Source organism: Bos javanicus, chromosome 24, assembly GCF_032452875.1.
Source record: "Bos javanicus breed banteng chromosome 24, ARS-OSU_banteng_1.0, whole genome shotgun sequence".
Classification (NCBI taxonomy): domain Eukaryota; kingdom Metazoa; phylum Chordata; class Mammalia; order Artiodactyla; family Bovidae; genus Bos; species Bos javanicus.
In genome coordinates this window covers 11,237,717-11,259,093 of record NC_083891.1, presented here as the reverse complement: position 1 = coordinate 11,259,093, position 21,377 = coordinate 11,237,717, and positions in this window count along the sequence as shown.

The following is a 21,377-nucleotide window of genomic DNA, read 5'->3' as shown; positions in this document are numbered from 1 at the left end:
GAACTAAAGAGCCTTTCAATCGAAGTTGAAGAGGAGAGTGAAAAAGTTAGCTTAAAACTCAACATTCAGAAAACTAAGGTCATGGCATCTGGTCCCATCACTTCATGGCAAATAGATGGGGAAACAATGGAAACAGTGAGAGACTTTATTTTGGGGAGCTCCAAAATCGCTGCAGATGGTGACTGCAGCCATGAAATTAAAAGATGCTTTCTCTTTGGAAGGAAAGCTATGACCAACCTAGACAGTATATTAAAAAGCAGAGACATTACTTTACCAACAAAGGTCTGTCTAGTCAAAGCTATGGTTTTTCCAGTAGTCATGAATGGATGTGAGAGTTGCACTATAAAGAAAGCTGAGCACCAAAGAACTGATGTTTTGAACAGTGGTGTTGGAGAAGACTCTTGAGAGTCTCTTGGGCTGCAAGGAGATCCAACCAGTCCATCCTATGGGAAATCAGTCCTGAATATCCATCAGAAGGACTGATGCTAAAGCTGAAACTCCAATACTTTGACTACCTAATGCGAAGAACTGACTCATTTGAAAAGACCCTGATGCTGGGAAAGATTGAAGGTGGGAGGAGAAGAGGAAAACAGAGGATGAGATGGTTGGATGGCCTCGCTGACCAATGGACATGAGTTTGAATCAGCTCCAGGAGTTGGTGATGGACAGGGAGGCCTGGCCTGCTGCAATCCACACACGACTGAGACTGATCTGAACTGAAGAAAGTGGATATTCTATGCAATGTAGTCTATATGACCTAGGATTTTGTAATTGAAAATGGTAGAACTTTTTGAGAAAAGAGATCATGCAGAGGCATGCAGTGGTACTGAAGACTATACTCAACGAGGTGAATGTAGAGGTAAAAGTTTCACTGATAGCCTTTCCAGTATGTCACAAAGGCAAAGGGGCACTGATCCCAGAAAAGTAGATACTGAAATTTTAAAAAAATGGCATAAATGTTAACTGTATCTGTGGCATGTTTTACGGATATTAATTCACTTCAACAAGCATTTTTAAGAGACCACTATGGATTCTGTGTGTGTCAGTCGCTCAGTCATGTGAGACTCTATGTGAGCCCGTGGACTGTAGCCTGCCAGGCTCCTCTGACCCTGTGATTCTCTGAGCAGAAATACTGGAGTGGGTTGCCATTCTCTTCTCCAGGGGATCTTCCTGACCCAGGGATCAAACCTAGGTCTCCCACACTGCAGGCAGATTCTTGACCATCAGAGCCACCGGGTCCTCTGCTTAGGCACTGGGCAGGGCGAAAAGAGAAGCACTCTTGACCTAGTAGAAGTGGGAGGAAATTCACAGCCAACTAGAAAACATTACAGTTATAAAAGATGCTTTAGTGTAAACATGAACCATGTCGTTTATGAGATCACAAAGGAGGTAGTAACTAAATTGGCCTGAGAAAGCTACGAAAGGACTCATGAGTAGATGAAACTTGAGTTGGCCTTTAACAAGATTCAATGGGCTAAAACGACTGGGATGAGTTAGATGAAAAGGGAAGGAATATCATGAGCAAAACCATAGGATTTTCTCGTGAATGCTTAGGACAGAGAAGGAAGAAATGCTAGGGGGAAAAAATAAAATGAATAGTAAAGTATTGTAAACCTAGAGTGGGAAAGGTCTTCATTATTAAATTAATTGAATCATCTTCTCTGCTACTCAAGGGAAAATCTGATTTCTTGACCATAGAGAGGATGTCTTAGAGTAATAACTTTAATGGAAATGTGGAGGCGAGACACATGTAGGATGTAACATATGAAAATATGGACATCTGTTGGAAAATTATTCCAGATGTTCAGAAGCTTTTCATGAGGAATTTATATCAAATGGTGCTGATCCCATAACCGTCTCTGATTCTATATTACCCTTGTACTTTCTTATATTCAGTTTTTATTTTTGGATAACCTAATTAGAATAAAAGGCATAAACAAAACAAATAAGAAGCTCTATATTTCAGAGAGGTTGTATTGCCCCCTGACATTTTCCATAACCTCTCATTGGATTTTCTTTTGGCTTCAATTATATGAATCCATTTTCTGAAGATTTAAAAATTCTTAATTAAAAAATGATAACCCTGTATATGAGACAGCAAAAGAGACACAGATGTATAGAACAGTCTTTTGGACTCTGTGGGAGAGGGAGGAGGGAATGATTTGGGAGAATGGCATTGAAACATGTATAATATCATATATGAAACCCATCTCCAGTCCAGGTTCTATGCATGATACAGGATGCTCGGGGCTGGTGCACCGGGATGACCCAGAGGGATGGTATGGTGAGGGATGTGGGAAGGGGGTTCAGGATGGGGAACACGTGTATACCTGTGGCGGATTCATGTTGATGTATGGCAAAACCAATACAGTATTGTAAAGTAATTAGCTCGTATTTACCACTAACTAGCAAAACTGACAGAAAAACTCATAGAGAAAAAAGAATCCTTACTGCTGGTGTGCACTCCTTACAATAACAGACTTTTGCAAATGGAGTTTTACAGTCTATATTTAAAAAATTGTATGTTTGTAACAAATAAAGTATGCGGAAACGTGAAAAAAAAAGTAATTAGCCTCCAATTAAAATAAATAAATTTATATTTTAAAAAAGCAAACAAAAAACAAACAAAAAAAAAACAACCTACGTTCCATCAAATATGCAGTTTGACAAATATTCCTTTCTTTATTCAGAATCCAAGTCATAATAAAACCTTTGCGCAATTGTTGTGCTCTATGAATTTGACTTACATTAGCTGATATACACTTGCTATGTAAACGCTTTCAAATGACAATTAATTCATCTTTAAAATATAACAATACATTAGATAAATATAGTACAGATTTAAATATGCCATCTTTGTTTACTTATTCCCAAAGAAATGCTCTTTTTACATGACTCATAAAAATACAAATGGGTGTAATTTCAATATGCTATATTATTGTGGTTTTACTGAACATAGTAAGGGCACAATATATTTAGCATTAATTCTTAATTATGTTTTCTGGAAAAGTAATGAAAAAAACTTTTAATCTCAGTCATTTGCTTGTTTTAGAATTAAAACAAAATTTTCTTTTTATTGATTTCAACCTCATCTACTACCAAAGAAAAATTCCAGATATTTAATATATATAAGTGCTTATATCACAAGCCTAACCCTTTATATAAATCAGCACAATGAGAACACAATATGATTCTGTATTTCACTAAATGATTGACACTGTCTTATTAACTTCTCATAACCACGCAGAAAGATAGATTTTATTTCATCATTTAATAGATGAGAAAATTGGTTCAAAGTGACTAAAAGAACTGTCAAAAGTCTCTGTTAGTACATTGGAATATCATGATTCAGATCCAGATCCAGATCTATCTGCTCATTTTTTCCCCGGTATTCAGATCCTCATCTCTTCTTCCAACAGACTCCATTTTGTTGGAGTCCATGTATGTTTACAAATACCTCCTATATACTCCCTGGTGGCTCAAATGGTAAAGGATCTGCCTGCAATGCGGGACATATGGGTTCGATTCCTGGGTTCGGACATCCCCTGGAGAAGGGAATGGCAACCCACTCCAGTATTCTTGCCTGGAGAGTCCCATGGACAGAGGAGCCTGGCAGGCTACAGCCCATGGAGTCACAAAGAATCAGACAGGACTGAAAAACTAACACTTTCACTTCACTTTCCTGTATACTCACTTGTAGCTATCAGTTGCCTTCTGACTAGTTGCTTCTGCTAAGTCGCTTCAATCATGTCCGAATCTGTGCGACCTCATAGGCGGTAGTCCACCAGGCTCCCCCGTCCCTGGGAGTACTAGAGTGGGGTGCCATTGCCTTCTTCGTTTGACTCAGTTACAGACAATTAAATACAAATAAAAGCTACTCTTGCATTCTGTCTGTGAAATTTCTAGAAAAATTATCATTTTCCTGTTTTAAGAAGTAAAAATAGCTTGGACCAATGGTCAGTGTCTTCCTAGTCCTCCTGACTTGCCATTGTCATTCACTAGATATGCCAACATAAAAAGACACAAGTCATACTAAAGACAGCGAGATGACTAGGTCTCTTGTGACATAGAGAAGTACCCATCTATGCACTTCCTGTGCCTGAACTTCTTTCTGTGTGAGAGGGATATATCTCTATTTCATTAAACTATGGTGCTCAGGTTTCTATTACATGCAGCCAAAAGTAATACAGATGATTGGACATAACATTAAATAGGAAGAGATTATGAGCTACATAGTTGAAATGAGTTAGTTACCATCAACAAAACAATTTACAATTTTGACTGAACAACCAGAATTATCAAGAAAGCACATTCAGTTTCATAACAATGAGAAGATATAGATTATGATCAATAAGAAGAGCAGACTGAAATTTAGAGAAACCTCTCTGTGAGAAAAGTGCCAAGTGCTTCATAAGCATCATCCTTGATCCTCAGCACAACAGAGACTTTACACTAATTGAAAAGCAAAGAAAGAGAGGAACAAATAGAATGTTATTAAGACTTGGTGCTTATGGACATATAAACACATGTATATGGACAGCTACATAATAGAAATATTATCTGTGGTCATTTGTGTATAATGGGATGATGGATATTTTTAAATGTTTAATGATCATCTCCATCATTAACTATGCTTCAAACTAAAATTGTTATTGCATTAAGAAAGTAAAAATAGCAGCAACATCAATAAATATGGTACCTTCATACATGATATTTCTATATCACAGTTCTCACAATTTCATACAAATTCATAAATGCAGTTATTTAATCAAAGTAAATTAAGTGTTCATTATCTGTTTATTTTGTGTTCTACCAACTTTGAAATGCTATCAATAGTGGAATGCTCTGTTAGTCATTAGGCTATTTTGGGGACAAGTATATTCTGACACAGGTTTTCAGAATCTAGGGATGTACATTGGCCAGCATCACAGATGTATGCAGTCAATTCCCAAGTACCACTTGTGTTTATAAGTTTATATGATCTGAATCTGCCCCCATCCAATAACAGACAGCTGAAAATCTCAGACATGATTCCATAAGCCCTTCTCCAAATAGAACTAAAGTGGATAAGGGGGATTTACTGTTAAAATTTTATTTTAGAATATAGACTTTTCTTTCTCTACACTGCCTGGTTCTTCATAGCCAATATTGTGATAGTTTTATTTGGAGTCAATTATTCAACATTTCTTTTTTCTCTCCAGTTGTATATACAACATGGCATTCTTGAGTTATCTGACCTTGAAATTAACATTTCAGAGCCATTATGTAAATCAGAAAGTGTGTTATGGGACCAAAATTACTTGATTCCCCAAATTCCAGCAAGTGACCACCAAGAATGAAAGAGGAAGTAAGGGTAGAAGAAAATGCTAAATGATATATAACAAAATCATCATCATCATTATTAGCACCTTTACCAACAGGCTCTAAACACACTCCTGAGAGAGATGAAGATGAGGCAATCTGGTGAGATTGTCCAGTCACATCTCAAGTGCTTAATAGTTACATGTGGCTAGGGGCTACCATGCAAGCATAATTCTAGGACCTCTACATTGTCAGACTTGCCTCAGTAAAATTAGGGATTAATCTGTTAAAGTCCTTTAATAAATATGCTGGGTTTATTTTATTATATTTAATGTACTTTTACACGTTTAGAAGTCTTAAATTTTTATGTACTTTGATTTTACATTTTGTACTTAAAATATCCTTTATACAAAAGTATTGTTTATGTATTCAGCAATACTTTCTTATTAATAGCTTACTTTTTACCTAAGCCTATTAATTTTGTCTTGGCTGATTGTGGTATATGATGCAAGGTAAAGATCAGTAATTTTCTAAAAGTTTAGATAATTTTCTAAGCAACATTTTGGAATAATCCTTTATTTCTCCATTGATCTGTTATATCACCCAGTACCTAAACTCTAGTAGAGCTATCTTTTTTTCCCTTCATTTTTGAATATATTTTCTGGCTTTTTTAGAATCACTGTGTTTAGATAAATTTCACATTCTATTTTTTTTATTGGAACTACATTAAATTTATAATTGTCACAGGAAGAATTCCTACAATTTCTTGATCACCCTGTATTTCACTGGCCACTCCAGCCATTACACTTCAATATGCCATTCTTTAACCTGTACCCTGTTTAATTTTCCTCTTGCTACTTTTCCTCATCTGACACTGAATTGCTTACCACTTATGATTGGTATAACCAATTATATTTCATTATGGAAATCCTATTAAAGCATAGTATCTTTAAAGCCTAGAGCAACACAAGCATGTAGCAGATTTTCAATAGACATGCTGCACTAAGAAAGAATGGAAAATTGAGATGTTTGCATTGGTTTGTCTCAAGAATCCTGAATTAGAATAATACAGACTGCTGAGCAAATATATAATAAAAATATATGCTTAGTCACTTAGTCGTGTCTGACTCTTTATAACCCCATGAACTGCAGTCCATCAGGCTCCTCTGCCAGTGGAGATTCTCCAGGCAAGACTAATAGAGTGGGTAGTATATCCCTCCTCTAGGGGATCTTCCCAACCCAGGAATCGTTCCAGGGTCTCCCTCATTGCAGGCAGATTCTTTACCAGTTGGGCTACTAGGGAAGCCCATATAATAAAAATAGATATATGAAATTACAATTTAAAATTTTTAAGGTAAATAATTTCTGAGTATATACAAAACGCCAATATTTCTGGAAAGTATCTTCTTTCCCTTTGTCTTCCCAGTTGCTTAAAGAAATTACTGTTTAGTTTTAAAGGTAAACTACCTGAATAACAGTCTCAGAGAGAGTATATAACATATTTAAACTTAAAGCAGCATATGGAAGAGATCAAGTCCAAAGCTCTTTTGTTTTATTCTTCTTTTATCTTTTACCTCTTCTATGTGTGCAAATAAATTAAAGAAGCAAAAATTGCAAGCTTGTTCTTAAAGATGTACTGGGGAATTTCACATACATCATCTCATTCAGTACTCATAGCAATCCTTAAAATACTATAATCTCCATTTTTTCCTAATAATTCAGACTAATTTGAAATCAGGCAGTCCGACAAACAGGAAAGATCCACAGTATAGACTTGACCACACTCTTGGCAGTGAGTCATTATGAATGACCATTTCAACATATTCGGGAAATATTTATGTCCTAATTCTTTTTTTGTCACAAAAGGATTTTAATGCAGATATAATTTTCTTGATCATCAATCCCATTCAGAAAGGGAATAATGAACAATAGTGTTAGCTGAAGAAAGTTGAGGTTAAAAAAAGAGTTCTTCATTCGCATGTAGACTCCACAGTTTTTCCAAGTTTCTCACTCCTTTTAAGTTAATTAAAAGAAATCCTTAAATAAACATGTATAAGATAGAAAATACTGAATCTTGTTATGTCTTCTTCACAGCGACTGCTTTATTTTGTGCCAGCCTATGTACAGCTAATAATCTACCCCACAAATTCATTCAAGCTACAGTAATTTAACAGGGACATGCATCTGTAAGTTTTAATTATCTGTTTAATCAGGCTGTGAATAAACCAAAGTAGGTTAATTTTTAAAGTCCTTCTTGGAGCAAATGTTTTGACTAAATCTGAAACTTGGCCAATACCTGGTGAGATTATAGGAAATAAAGAAAACAGACAAACGGACTACAATTGTGTGTTTGCCATTATCCATCACTTGACTTTGTTTTAGACATCAACAGTTTTCTAAACACAGTCCTTTCAATTAATTAAAAGGGGGTCATTAAACCAAATGCTGTGTTATTTTAAGAGTGACTATTTGATAACAGTGTGTTGTTAAGCTATGCTAGTTTTAAGAACAGACACTTGGAAATATTGCTTGAGAAAATATTATGGTAAACCAGATAGTATGGTACAAGAAATAGTTAAGACTCTATGTTTCCTATATCCTCATCCTCCTAGGTATGTGGATGTGTCCAAGTCCTTAGTATATTTTTGTCTGTGAAAGGATTATGTATTTTTGTATAACATTAAGGCATAATAGTACAAGGTGCCCCAGTGTGTGTAGTTAATCTCAATGCTCATTACTGCACTCCTCCAGGGATGACAGCTCACAGTGCAATGTGAACACTAATTAATTTCAATAACCCATACTTAGGAACTAGTTTCTTTTCAAAACTATTTTGCTACAACTATCACTTGGGAAAAGCAAAGCAATTATTTTCAACTACAGAATTGGGAAAGGAAACTCAAGTTCACTCAACATTTCACTCAACTCTGGGGACAGTACTGAACATTCATTGCAGCAACAGATGACACTAAAGTTCTGTCTTTGAAGGTAATACACCAATTCCCCAGAGAAGCAATAACCAGCTATTTCAGCATGATAAAGGAAAGAGTTGTCTTGTTTTAGTACTTGATCGAGATACCTACATTTGGAAATTTTATGATCAAAACTCAAGATACAGCATTTTATAGCAACTATTTCACTTTAAAGCTAGAGCCTGGATTCTCCAGGCACATAATTCTCATTGTTGTGGAAAACATATGTTGGCTGCAAAGATAAATAACATGAAACGAAAATTAAAATCCTAACTCAGGTTAAAGGAAGCTATACAAATTTTATTACTGGAATAGACAATACAGCCTATTAAGTAGTACTGGGATGGCTTATTATCTTTGGGTAGGTGATACTCATTATAACACCATAAATTATAATACTACTTTAACAATATAAATTATATTAAAACAATATGAATTATATTAATTTTTGATGCTGTATTCTTAAAATGATTGTAATTGATAAATTTCTTATATTTTATTAATTAAAATTTCCAATTTAATAAAAAGGAGGAAAATTTACTTACATCAAAAGTATATCTACTCTGAAATTTCAGTGTGTAATTTGTAGAATCAGTTATATGTTCACCTAAGATATTTTTCTAGACTTTATATATAATTACCATAGATTTAGCTGAAACAAATTGTGATTCTGATAGGTTTTTAAATAACCTTACTGTTGATTGGTAAAGTGTCTGTCTACAGTGCAAAAGACCTGGGTTCGATCTCTGGGTTGGAAAGATTCCCTGGAGAAGGAAATGGCAACCCACTCCAGTACTCTTGCCTTGAAAATCTCATGGACGGAGGAGCTTGGTGCAGGCTACTGTCCATGGGGTCACAAAGAGTTGGGCACGACTGAGTGACTTCACTTTCACTTTCACTGTTGATTATAAATTATTAATTTATAATATCTGCAGATGTTCAAATTTATAATTTCACTTGTGATATCTATAGTTGATTTCAAAATATCTTAATATATTTTCCAGAGTGACATTATGTGTTTTGTCATCAAATTATTATTATCAAAATAGGGGAAAATAATCAATAGAATGAGAGAACATATTTGCAAGCCATGTATATGATATAGGTTGAATATCAATGATGTATAATGAACTCTTGAAATTCAACAACAAAAATCTAAAAATTGACTTTAAAGAGTTTTCTCCAAAGGAGATGTACAAATCGCCAACACATGAAAAAATGCTCAAAGGCATTAATCATTATGGAAATGCAAGTCAAAACCACAATGAGATACCACATCACATCCACTAGGATGATTATAACATTAAAAAATGGAAAATAAGATTTGGTGAGGATGTGGAAAAATTAGAATCCTCATACAATTCTGGTGGGAATGAAAATGATGCAGTTTGATGCAAACTGAAAAGCAAAACTTTTGATGCAAAACTCAAAAAGCAAACAGAATTACCATATGATTCAACAACTCCACTCCTAGGTATATGCCCCAAAGGATTTGAACATAGAACTTGGACAGATATTTGTAGCAATGTTCACTGCAGTATTATTAAAAGAGCCAATAGGTGTAAACAACCTATGTACATCAACAGAGAAATAGAAAAACAAATTGTGGCATGTACATACAAAGAAATATTTACCTTTAAAAAGACATGAAGTTTGCTGCCTACAACAGTACGGATGAACTTCAAAAATGGGGCGTGTGTGTGTGCGTGTGTGTGTGCATGCACGCATGTACATGCACGCTCAGTCGTGTGTGTGTGTGTGTGCATGTGTGTGCATGCACGCATGTACATGCATGCTCAGTCATGTCCAACTCTTTGCAATCCCATGGACTGTAGCCCACCAGGCTCCTCTGTCCACGGGATTTTCCAGGCAAGAATACTGGAGTGGGTTGCGATCTCTTACTCCAGAGGATTTTCTGACCCAGCGATGGAACCCGTGTCTCTGGTGTCTCCTCCATTGGCAGGCATGTTCTTTAACACTGAGCCACCTGGGAAGCCCCTCAAAAACAGTATACTAACTGAAATAATCAAAACACAGAAGATCACATATTTATAATGCCACTTACATGAAATGTCCATGATAGGTACCTCCAGACAAAGAAGATTGGTGGTTACCAGTGGTTGAGATCAGTTGGGAATGTGGAGTGACTTCTTAACGGTATGGGTTTTCCTTTCAGAGTGATGAAAATATTTGGGAACTTGACAGAGGTAGTGGTTACACATAAATGATATGCTAAATGCCACTAAATTATATACTTTAATTAATTTTATGTTATGTGAATTTTGCAGTGTCATGGTGAGAAGGGTGATGGCAAAGCTTTTGAATTCCTTGACCTATGTCCTCTCAACCTTTAGGAAACTATTCAGGAGTCAATGCTTGCATCATTGTCAGATGCCAATACCAAGTAGATATACTATACAAACTATCAATGATTATATTCTTTGCAGCCAAAGATGGAGAAGCTCTATACAGTCATCAAAAACAAGAACGAGAGCTGACTGTGGCTCAGATCATGAACTCCTTATTGCCAAATTCAGACTGAAATTGAAGAAAGTAGGGAAAACCACTAAACCATTCAGGTATGACCTAAACCAAATCCCCTATGATTATACAGTGGAAGTGAGAAATAGATTTAAGGGACTAGACCTGATAGAGAAAGTGCCTGATGAACTATGGATGGAGGTTCATGACATTGTACAGGAGACAGGGATCAAGACCATCCCCATGGAAAAGAAATGCAAAAAAGCAAAATGGCTGTCTGAGGAGGCCTTACAAATAGCTGTGAAAAGAAGAGAAGTGAAAAGCAAAGGAGAAAAGGAAAGATATAAGCATCTGAATGCAGAGTTCCAAAGAATAGCAAGGAGAGATAAGACAGCCTTCTTCAGCGATCAATGCAAAGAAATAGAGGAAAACAGCAGAATGGGAAAGACTAGAGATCTCTTCAAGAAAATTAGAGATATCAAGGGGACATTTCATGCCAAGACGGGCTCGATAAAGGACAGAAATGGTATGGACCTAAAGGAAGCAGAAGATATTAAGAAGAGGTGGCAAGAATATACAGAAGAACTATACAAAAAAGATCTTCATGACCAAGATAATCATGATGCTGTGATCACTCACCTAGAGTCAGACATCCTGGAATGTGAAGTCAAGTGGGCCTTAGAAAGCATCACTATGAACAAAGTTAGTGGAGGTGATGGAATTCCAGTTGAGCTATTTCAAATCCTGAAAGATGATGCTATGAAAGTGCTGCACTCAATATGCCAGCAAATTTGGAAAACTCAGCAGTGGCCACAGGACTGGAAAAGGTCAGTTTTCATTCCAATCCCCAAAAAAAGGCAATGCCAAGGAATGTTCAAACTACTGCACAATTGCACTCATCTCACATGTTAGTAAAGTAATGCTCAAAATTCTCCAAGCCAGGCTTGAGCAATACGTGAACCATGAACTTCCAGATGGTCAAGCTGGTTTCAGAAAAGACAGAGGAACCAGAGATCAAATTACCAACATCTGCTGGATCATCAAAAAAGCAAGAGAGTTCCAGAAAAACATCTCTTTCTGCATTGTTGACTATGCCAAAGCCTTTGACTGTGTGGATCACAATAAACTGTGGAAAATTCTGAAAGAGGTGGGAATACCAGACCATCTGACCTGCTTCCTGAGCAATCTGTATGCAGGTCAGGAAGCAACACTTAGAACTGAACATGAATCAACAGACTGGTTCCAAATCAAGAAAGGAGTACGTCAAGGCTGTACATTGTCATCCTGCTTATTTAACTTATATGCAGAGTACATCATGAGAAACGCTGGGCTGGAAGAAGCACAAGCTGGAATCAAGATTGCCGGGAGAAATATCAATAACCTCAGATATGCAGATGACACCACCCTGATGGCAGAAAGTGAAGAGGAACTCAAAAGCCTCTTGATGAAATTGAAAGTGGAGAGTGAAAAAGTTGTCTTAAAGCTCAACATTCAGAAAATTAAGATCGTGGCATCCGGTCCCATCACTTCATGGCAAATGGATGGGGAAACAGTGGAAACAGTGTCAGACTTTATTTTCTGGGGCTCCAAAATCGCTGCAGATGGTGACTGCAGCCATGAAATTAAAAGACGCTTACTCCCTGGAAGGAAAGTTATGACAAACCTAGACATCATATTCAAAAGCAGAGACATTACTTTGCCAACAAAGGTCCGTCTAGTCAAGGCTATGTTTTTTCCAGTGGTCATGTATGGATGTGAGAGTTGGACTATAAAGAAAGCTGAGTTCTGAAGAATTGATGCTTTTGAACTGTGGTGTTGGAGAAGACTCTTGAGAGTCCCTTGGACCACAAGGAGATCCAACCAGTCCATCCCAAAGGAGATCAGTCCTGGGTGTTCATTGGAAGGACTGATGCTGAAGCTGAAACTCCAATACTGTGGCCACCTCGTGTGAAGAGTTGACTCATTGGAAAAGACTCTGATGCTGGGAGGGATTGGGGGCAGGAGGAGAAGGGGACGACAGAGGATGAGATGGCTGGATGGCATCACTGACTCGATGGACATGAGTTTGGGTAAACTCCAGGAGTTGGCGATGGACAGGAAGGCCTGGCATTCTGCGTTTCATGGGGTCACAAAGAGTTGGACATGACTGAGTGACTGAACCGAGCTGAACTGACAAACTATCAATTCCCTTTTACAAAAACAAGTGACATTTCATTTTTTTTCTCTAATTGAATAAAACCAACAAATGTATAAACCTTTGCCTGGATATTCACTCCTCTTGCTATCAGTTTCATTAACACTAAGTTGCATTTAATCTTATACCTTAATGAATTTACTTTTCAATCATTTAGTCAACAATATTTATCGGGCACATATTCTCTTTGCATGGGATATGTTAGTGAATTGAACAAAGCCCTTTTTCTAGGGATTTTGCATTCCAGAATAGAGATAGGAAGTAAGGAATAAATATAATAAATAATTTATGTGATACGTTCATAGAGGCTACAGGGAAAAAAAGTTTACAGTACTATAAGAAGACTGGGTGATTGTTCTGTGTAAAAGTTTTAATATAATATAAAGTTAATTGGGCAGAACCTATGCTGCCTTTTTTTCACTTGATCATAGAATATTATAAGGGTTTATAAATTACTTTAACAATAAAGTGTCTTGTCTTTAATCATTTAACTTTTTACTTGAACTATTCTTTTCTTTGCATTTTGGAAAATTAAGACCAATTTTTCTTATTTTGGTTTATTTGCTTTCATGGTATTTTCCTCCTTTAATTGTGACATAAATCATATAAAAATAAATATAATTTAATACCCACCAAGTCAGCAAAAAATAAAGAGTATGCTGGTGTAACATTAAAATGTTTTAAAGTAATTAATAATGAGGTAGAAGCAATCTCCTTATATGCGTATTCATTCTTGGATTTCCACTTTTACATGGTGCTGTTTATTATTCATCATCAATTAAGAGGTAGATTGCCTTTGAAAACATATGAATACTTAAATTAACCTTCACTTGGGATACTTATTAAAATAAATATTTATAAGTAGCTATAGGTATGTTTTGCTCTTGAAAATCTAAATTACTAATTAACTTATCATTTTACTTTAACACTTCCTCAAAGCAAGCCAGTTAAAATATAGTTTACTCACATCTTTCCTTATGCATGCTGCACCTGCATTGGGAAACTTTCTAAGGTTTCACAGTCTGTTGACACAAACGATGTTCCATTCGAGTCCATGTTCCAAGTTTTCCGTTTGTGTTCCTACCAGCAAAGGAGGGATCCTTGGGACTCTGGGACATTCTCACTAATAATATCTGAGGAAGTATTTTGAAGACTACAAACCTATCTACACACTGGAGCTCACACTCTATTTTTGCCCTGTTTGTCTTCTATCCCAGTTCACCAGGGAAGAAGGCTGGGGCTGCCTTAGAGCTCTGCTGCTTGGATCTCACAGCAAGAAAATCAGCATCCACCCTAGAGGCGACAGGTACCAAGGTTTTCAAACCTTCAAACCTTCCATTCTCCTCCTTCCAAACAGCGTCAAGTTCTTTAGAGAAACAAAGGTCCATTTCCCACTGACCGTTCATACTGTCACGTCTGAAATCTGAGGCAAGTACCCAGGGCACAAGTTCTAAAGCTTTCTCACAAGAAAACAACTTCTTCAGCACCTTACCGCTAATACTTCCTTTCACATGGAATGAAATTCAATTCAAAGAGGTCTGCCAGGACACAGAATCCATACTTTCCCTTCTAGTGGCTTTATTTTGTCTTAGAGTTTCCTGGCTGTTGCACCTCCCTATCCAACATAACACAAACATTCAATCAAGCACCTGCTGAAAGATTTGAGATAGCATCCAAGGGCTAGCCATTCAGCAAGTACTCAAAGGGGAAACCTTTATTCTGAAGCTGGGCCACATTGACAATTTGGACTGGTTTCAATCTGAGGCTACCACGGATTGGCTGTGTGATTTGAAAAACTTCCTTATTCCATTTCTCAGTGTGTGTGTGTGTGTATGTGTGTGTGTGTGTGTGCATGCTCAGTCACTCAGTTGTGTCCAACACTGAAATTCCACGGACGGTAACCCACCAGGCTCCTCTCTCCATGGGATTTTCCAGGCAAGAGTACTAGAGTGGGTCACCATTTGCTACTCAGGGAATCTTCCCAATGCAGGGATCAAAACTAGATTTCTTGTATCTCTTGCATTGGCAGGCAGATTCTTTACCACTAGCACCACCTGGAAAGCCCTTTGTTTCTAGGTTCTCCTCTTTAAAAATTGAAGAGGCTAATAAGAATATCTTTATTAGAGGTTCCTCCTTTAATTGTGAAATATATAGCAAACACATCATTTAAAATCCATCAATTCAGCGTGTCTTATAGTACAACATTAAAATATTTTACATAGTTAAGAGTTGAGATTGAGCACATTCATTTGTTGCTTGGATTTCTACTTTTGTTAAAGGCCCTGTTCAATATTATTGACCAATTTTTATGTTTTCCCTATTGATTTATAGGTATTCTTTATGTATTTCTTATATTAATTCTTTTGTCAGTAATCTTTGTGACAAATGTCTCCACCCACTGTCTATATAATTTTATTTCTCCTACTTATCAGGGTTTCAGTTTAATGTGATTAAATTTATTGATAGTTTTTATTGAAAAGTATTTACTTTTTGACTCACTTAAATTACCTTTTCCTACAGGTTCCTAGAATCATAACAATATTTGTCTATTTAATTCCTTCAAAGATATGTAGTTGGCCCTTTTCTTTTAGTTCCTTAATCCACCTGGGGTAGATTTTGTGCAGTCTATGATAGGGGTTCATTTTTTCCACCTGGTAGGTATTTTAGATAGCATTATTTTCAGCATTGCTCTACAGTGTCACCTCTGTCATATGATGAAGAGCCAATATGTGAATACTTCTCAGGTTTCCCTGTTTTGTTCAAGTTGCCCATTTTTTTCTACTTGTCCATAGCCACATTTATCACAATGACTTTAAAAGTAATTATTTTCTGGTAGAGAAAAATCCTTCTCCCACTCCCTTCTACTTCAAAAGAGCCTTACCGATCCTTAACTTTTGACATCAGAGATACATTCTAGAATTAGTTTGTCAAGTTCCACTAAGTGCATATAAGCAAACCTAAAGGATTTTGATTAGTTTGTACTAAACTTAATCATTTTGAGTTAAATGAGCTTTGTACAGCACTACAGTATCTTCTTCCATTTACTTCTTTATTGTATTCAATAGAGTTTTATATATTCCTTATAGAATTATTTGCATCTTTAAAAATATTTCTATAAAATAATTCTATTTGTTTCTCAATTTAAACTTTATCACTTGGTAGTAAGTAGATATCAGAGTTGGCAAACTATAGCCTATGGCCAGATCTGGCCCTTATCCTGATTTTGTAAATAAAGTTAGTTAGAACACAGTCAAGTATATTTCTTTATGTATTTTAAGTACTACTCTTGGACTGCAATGACTGAATTGAGTAGTTTTGAGACAGACCTTATGAACTGCAAAACCTAAAATAATTACTATCTGGCTGTCAACAGAAAAATATTTGCCAGCCTTTGGCATATAGGGATATATTGATAATTTCTTTGTATGTTGCAATACTTACAATTCCATTAATTAATGAATCTCTACACAATTATATCTGCAAGTAATAACAGATTTGTTTCCTTTTCCTAATTCTCTCTTGCTCTCTCTCACTTTACTGAGCTGGCTAGAATTCTAGCACAAGGTAGAAAAGATATGAAGGCTGTCACATGGATAGCCTTATTATTCTGTTATATGTTTTGAACATTTATTTAAGAACACCTATTTATATTCCTACTTTGATATTTACTCTCAGATTTGAAACTGCTTTTGTTTTTTGTGTCAGTTGAGAGAATTGCTGTATATTTTTCATTTAATTCTACTAATGTGGTAGAATATATTAATTGATAATTTGCATTCCTGGTACAAATCTAACTCTGCCAAATGTGTTTTCTTTCTTATCCCTTTTTAACTTGGCTTAGTTCATTTTTATTTTTTTCAAATTTTTGATGTTATCAAGAATTTTATTAGCAATTTTCAGAAGGATGATTAGTTTGAATAACCTAGTCTGCATTGCCAGAAAAGAGGTTGATTTTATGATTTTGAATACATTAAAATGTTCAAAGCATTATCTTCTGTACAATTTTATCTTTAGATCCTTCAGAAAGGGGACGCTAACTTAAAGTCAGTAACTTTTTAAAATTAAGAGCTCAATAAGGAATTCATTTAATTTATGGTTCAAAATATGAAATTATAACATATATATGAATCTGTTTTAGGACTTTTGTATTACAGTGATCTGTCTATTCCAATATTAGTATAATGTTCACATTATTATTATTTTTATCATCAATATTTGATATTTGAAAATATCAAACATAAATATAATGTCAAATATAAAAATATAATATCTCGTGATAAAGTCTTCACTATTCTTTGTAAGATATCTTGACAGTGTTATTTTATTTTTAGAAAACTTTAAAATCATAAAGATCCAAAACCCTGTAATTTTGATTAAAATTATTAAATGCTTAATCTTAGAGAAATGGTATTTCTTTATTTTTCATTAATAATATTTCTATCTTTGGTAAAATATAATTTATGTCTCTTAGGAAAGGGTTTTAACTTTATTCAAAAAACAATTAAAATGTTTAAATTTCTTCCTTAAGCATTTTTTCATCAGATATAATTGTGAAGATTTTCCCACTTTTATTTATAACCTATAGTTCAATAGTGGTTCTATCCATATAAACACAGAAAATTTGCCTAAAATTAAAACAAATTTGGTGAGCTAAAATAAACCAGTGCTGTATATTTATGACTATCTTTGTTGAATCAAAACTTTCAAAAAAGTACCGAGCTTAAAATTCAGCATTTTGCAGTAAATATTTGCATTTTTCAGAGATGTCATTTTTCTTTTATTCATCTGTCTTTATAAATATAGCTTATATTTCAATATTTTACCAAACTGCCATTTGATCTCTTAGGACTTCTTAAATTGCAAGGGAACTGGAGGGGTCCAGAATAAGTCTCCCCAAAATGTGCCACCATTTTGAGCTGTGGACTCTTTTGAGCTGAAGGCAATCAAGATCCAGCAGATTCAAGAAAAACTTTTACCTTTCTCATCTTCTGCCTGAGAGAATTTTGGTAGAGAACTTGGTCCAGGAAGAGAACTATCAGTGAAATAAGTACAAAGATGATGGAGGTGTTGTAAGCTGATGGGGAGATTGCTGAGCCTGGAGATTAAATTCCTCTCTGTGTCACATTGCCTCAGTGTGGCATGGTAAACATTTGTGTACCGGACATTTGCTCTTCCCATGCTCCTGTGAATTTTCTTCCTCCTCCTTGAAGCTCCAGACGCCTACCCCTCTGCTCCTTAACTCAGAATGACATTTAGGCCCCAGGTGCCTGACTGCATATGGGCCTCAGAGCCTTAGAGGACTCCTGTACATACGTAATTTCATTTTCTCTTGTTTATCTGTCTTATGTCAATTTAATTATTACACTGCCAAAGAACTTAGAAGGGTGGAGGGAAAATTGTTCCTCTCCACAAGATAAAATGAGTTATTTTGTATAAGTAAAAGTTGTGGACGGTTTTATGAAATTTGTGAGAATGGAATCTAGTGTGCAGCAGTTGCTCCAGGGGGTCAGACTCACGGTAGGCCGTCTGGGCAAAACTCCAGTTCTATAGCAAGAGAGCTAGTTCAGGGTCTCAGAGCTTGTGCTTTGGGATGAATTTGTTTCGTTTTTTCTGAAAATGGGAGAAAAATAGTGACTATTCAGGTTTAAATTCAGATACTGTTCTTTTTAGGTACACAATATGGTTAAGTAAATTAGTTAATGTAAATTAACTAAAGTAATACCCAGGATATAAATATAGTTTTTTAAAAAAGCAATCACTCATTGTCTAATAAAGTGGTATATCTTTATCATGATAAAAGCAATCTGTTTCTACTAAAACTTCTATTTGACGTATTCTCTTCTCTTGTATATTATATATATTAAAAGTATATAATAGCAAGGAATTTAATATTGCTTTCTTATAGCACTTCACCTAGATCATAATAGCAAGATGCTGATGTTTAAACACCTTATAGGTAGATTTTGGACCCTTCATGATTAAGCAAAACGTGTGTTTATAGACACTAATCTTAAAATCCTTTCCTGAGTTCTTGCCATTGTCTTTACTTCTCTTCCCTCTCGCAAACTAGATCTTTATTGATGCACAATTTCTCCTCATTTGGGAGTAATAAAAGCAGTTATTTAACTTTATGCTTTCCTTTTGAAAATATGTAATGGGACCAATTTTACCCACTAGCTGTCATGAAGACTGCAAGCTCACCCTAACCTCAATCCCAACCACCATCCCCTTGTCTGCACTTGCTAGAGAAATTGTAAAAGCTAACTATGTCCTTTTTCAGTCTGTCTCACAGATGGGGTTTACTTATGTCTCTGATCTAGCTAATGAGATGAAGGCAGGAGACTCTTGGCGCCACCATGGAGACATAAACATGAAAACCAGAGCCATAGCAGCTGGTCACACCATGAAAGACGAACCAAGGGAATCACAAAAAGAAGACTGGATGGGCACAGGCAGCCAGAGGACCAGCAGCTTCATTGGCTCACATGCTTCTTGTTACATGAGAAAATTCAACGTCTATTTCCTATACCAGACATTAGCGAGACATTCCAATTGACCCACCAGCATTACCGTTTCTTGAGGGAGTTAAAAGGTGTTATTCCCATCCTGTGCTTGAATGATTGGATAATATAAAATCAAAAATAAATAAAAAGAAAATAAGCAAACAAAAATTCTTCCCAAAATTAATATAAAATGCCAATGGAAAGCAATAATTGCCAATAACTCAGAATGCATTCCAGATGTTTCATAACTTACATATATATCATAAGTTTATATATATATATATATATATATATATATATATATTCTGTTTGTGAGTACACAAAACGTGGAGAAATATTTTCATAAATTACATTCTTATCCCATTTCATATACACAATCAGGGAATGTTCTGTGATCTAAATTCCTATCAAACTGAATTAAATGAGGTTAATTAGATATTGCTTTGGTATGACTCTTTTAGTTAGATTTATGTTAATTGTGTTTGAACTAAACATTCAACCTCTAAAGATGTTTTGTTTTACTTATTCTTCTTCAATTCCACTAGGGGAAAGTGAAATCAGTTGTTATTCAGTTAACTGAACTGCTTAATCTGTTCATTCTTACTGAACTCAAGAGTAGCATATTTTTTATTTTGATTCACTCAGATACTGGCACAGAACCTGATTCAGTAAGTTTAGTGATCATCTACTTTACTCAGTCCTCAGCTTATCAAGAAGTTTGCTATATCTGTTAACAATATTTTTTGATTTGATCCTATACATCACAAGATAATGTTTCTACAACCAATCACTTCCTAATACAAAATTTTCATTGGAATTACCCTGCAACATGTTAGGTCAAAATAATGGTATATATTATACTCATATGTGCTTATTATTAATATAATGTGTATGTGTCTAAACAGTGTCAATCATTTTAGAGATTGAGTAGGCCATATGGTAACAGTCAATACCATAATCGGTTTAAATTTGACTCCACCATCCAGTGATTTCACTGTCTTAAGCACTTGTGTCTGTTAATGGAGATTCTCTATTACTTTCTGTCTTAATTCTATTAGGTCTGTGGAGTAGACACAGTTTGAGCTGATAGCTTTGAAAAATAGCCCCTTTACATCAGCCTCGGCAAGGACATGAGTTGCAATCACTCAACAATTCAGTTACAACAGTATTTGCACAAAGATTTTTCTCAAACACTTATTTTATAAGCAGAGCTATGTTGACACTTTAATACCACTGCTAACTGCACATTTTATTTCCATGGTCAAGGAAAAGTGAATCTATGAGTAAATTCTAAGGACTAATTTTTTTTCTTCTACGTTTATATCTTAAGAAGAAAACACAACTTACATTTTCCTACTCAAGATGAACCTTTGAAAGAAAGTATGAGTTATGTCTCTCTTGGTTACAGCATAATTCACTGAAATTTAAAAGAGTACCTAAAATGTATTATTTTCTAAAAGCAGCTGTTTATTTACAGATGATCCTTTTTGCTGTTGCACCAACTTTAAGAGTGAAACAGCTATACCCAATAGAAAAAAGTCTTTGAAGATATAGGCTGTACATTTTATAGCTTGTGGGTTAAAATCCAATACTATAGTATACACATTCTCATTAGAAAATGTGATGTGCCCACCACTATATCAAGAAATTGGGTCCTAAGATGCAAGCAGAGAAACTAAAATATGTATTTTGAAAGGCATAAAGAATAAACCAGAGAATAAAGAGTTATTCATCTTGGAACTTCAGTATGTGTGGTGAATTCGTCTCTTTGTGCAATCTAAAAATACCATTTGAAAAAAAAATAAAAATAATTTTTGACTTGATAATCCTTAGAAATTGTTCAGCAATTCCATAAACTAGCTGTACTGGTCAAAGAAAATGGAGCTATAAGTTAAATACAAAAATTAAAAATAAGAAACACCATCT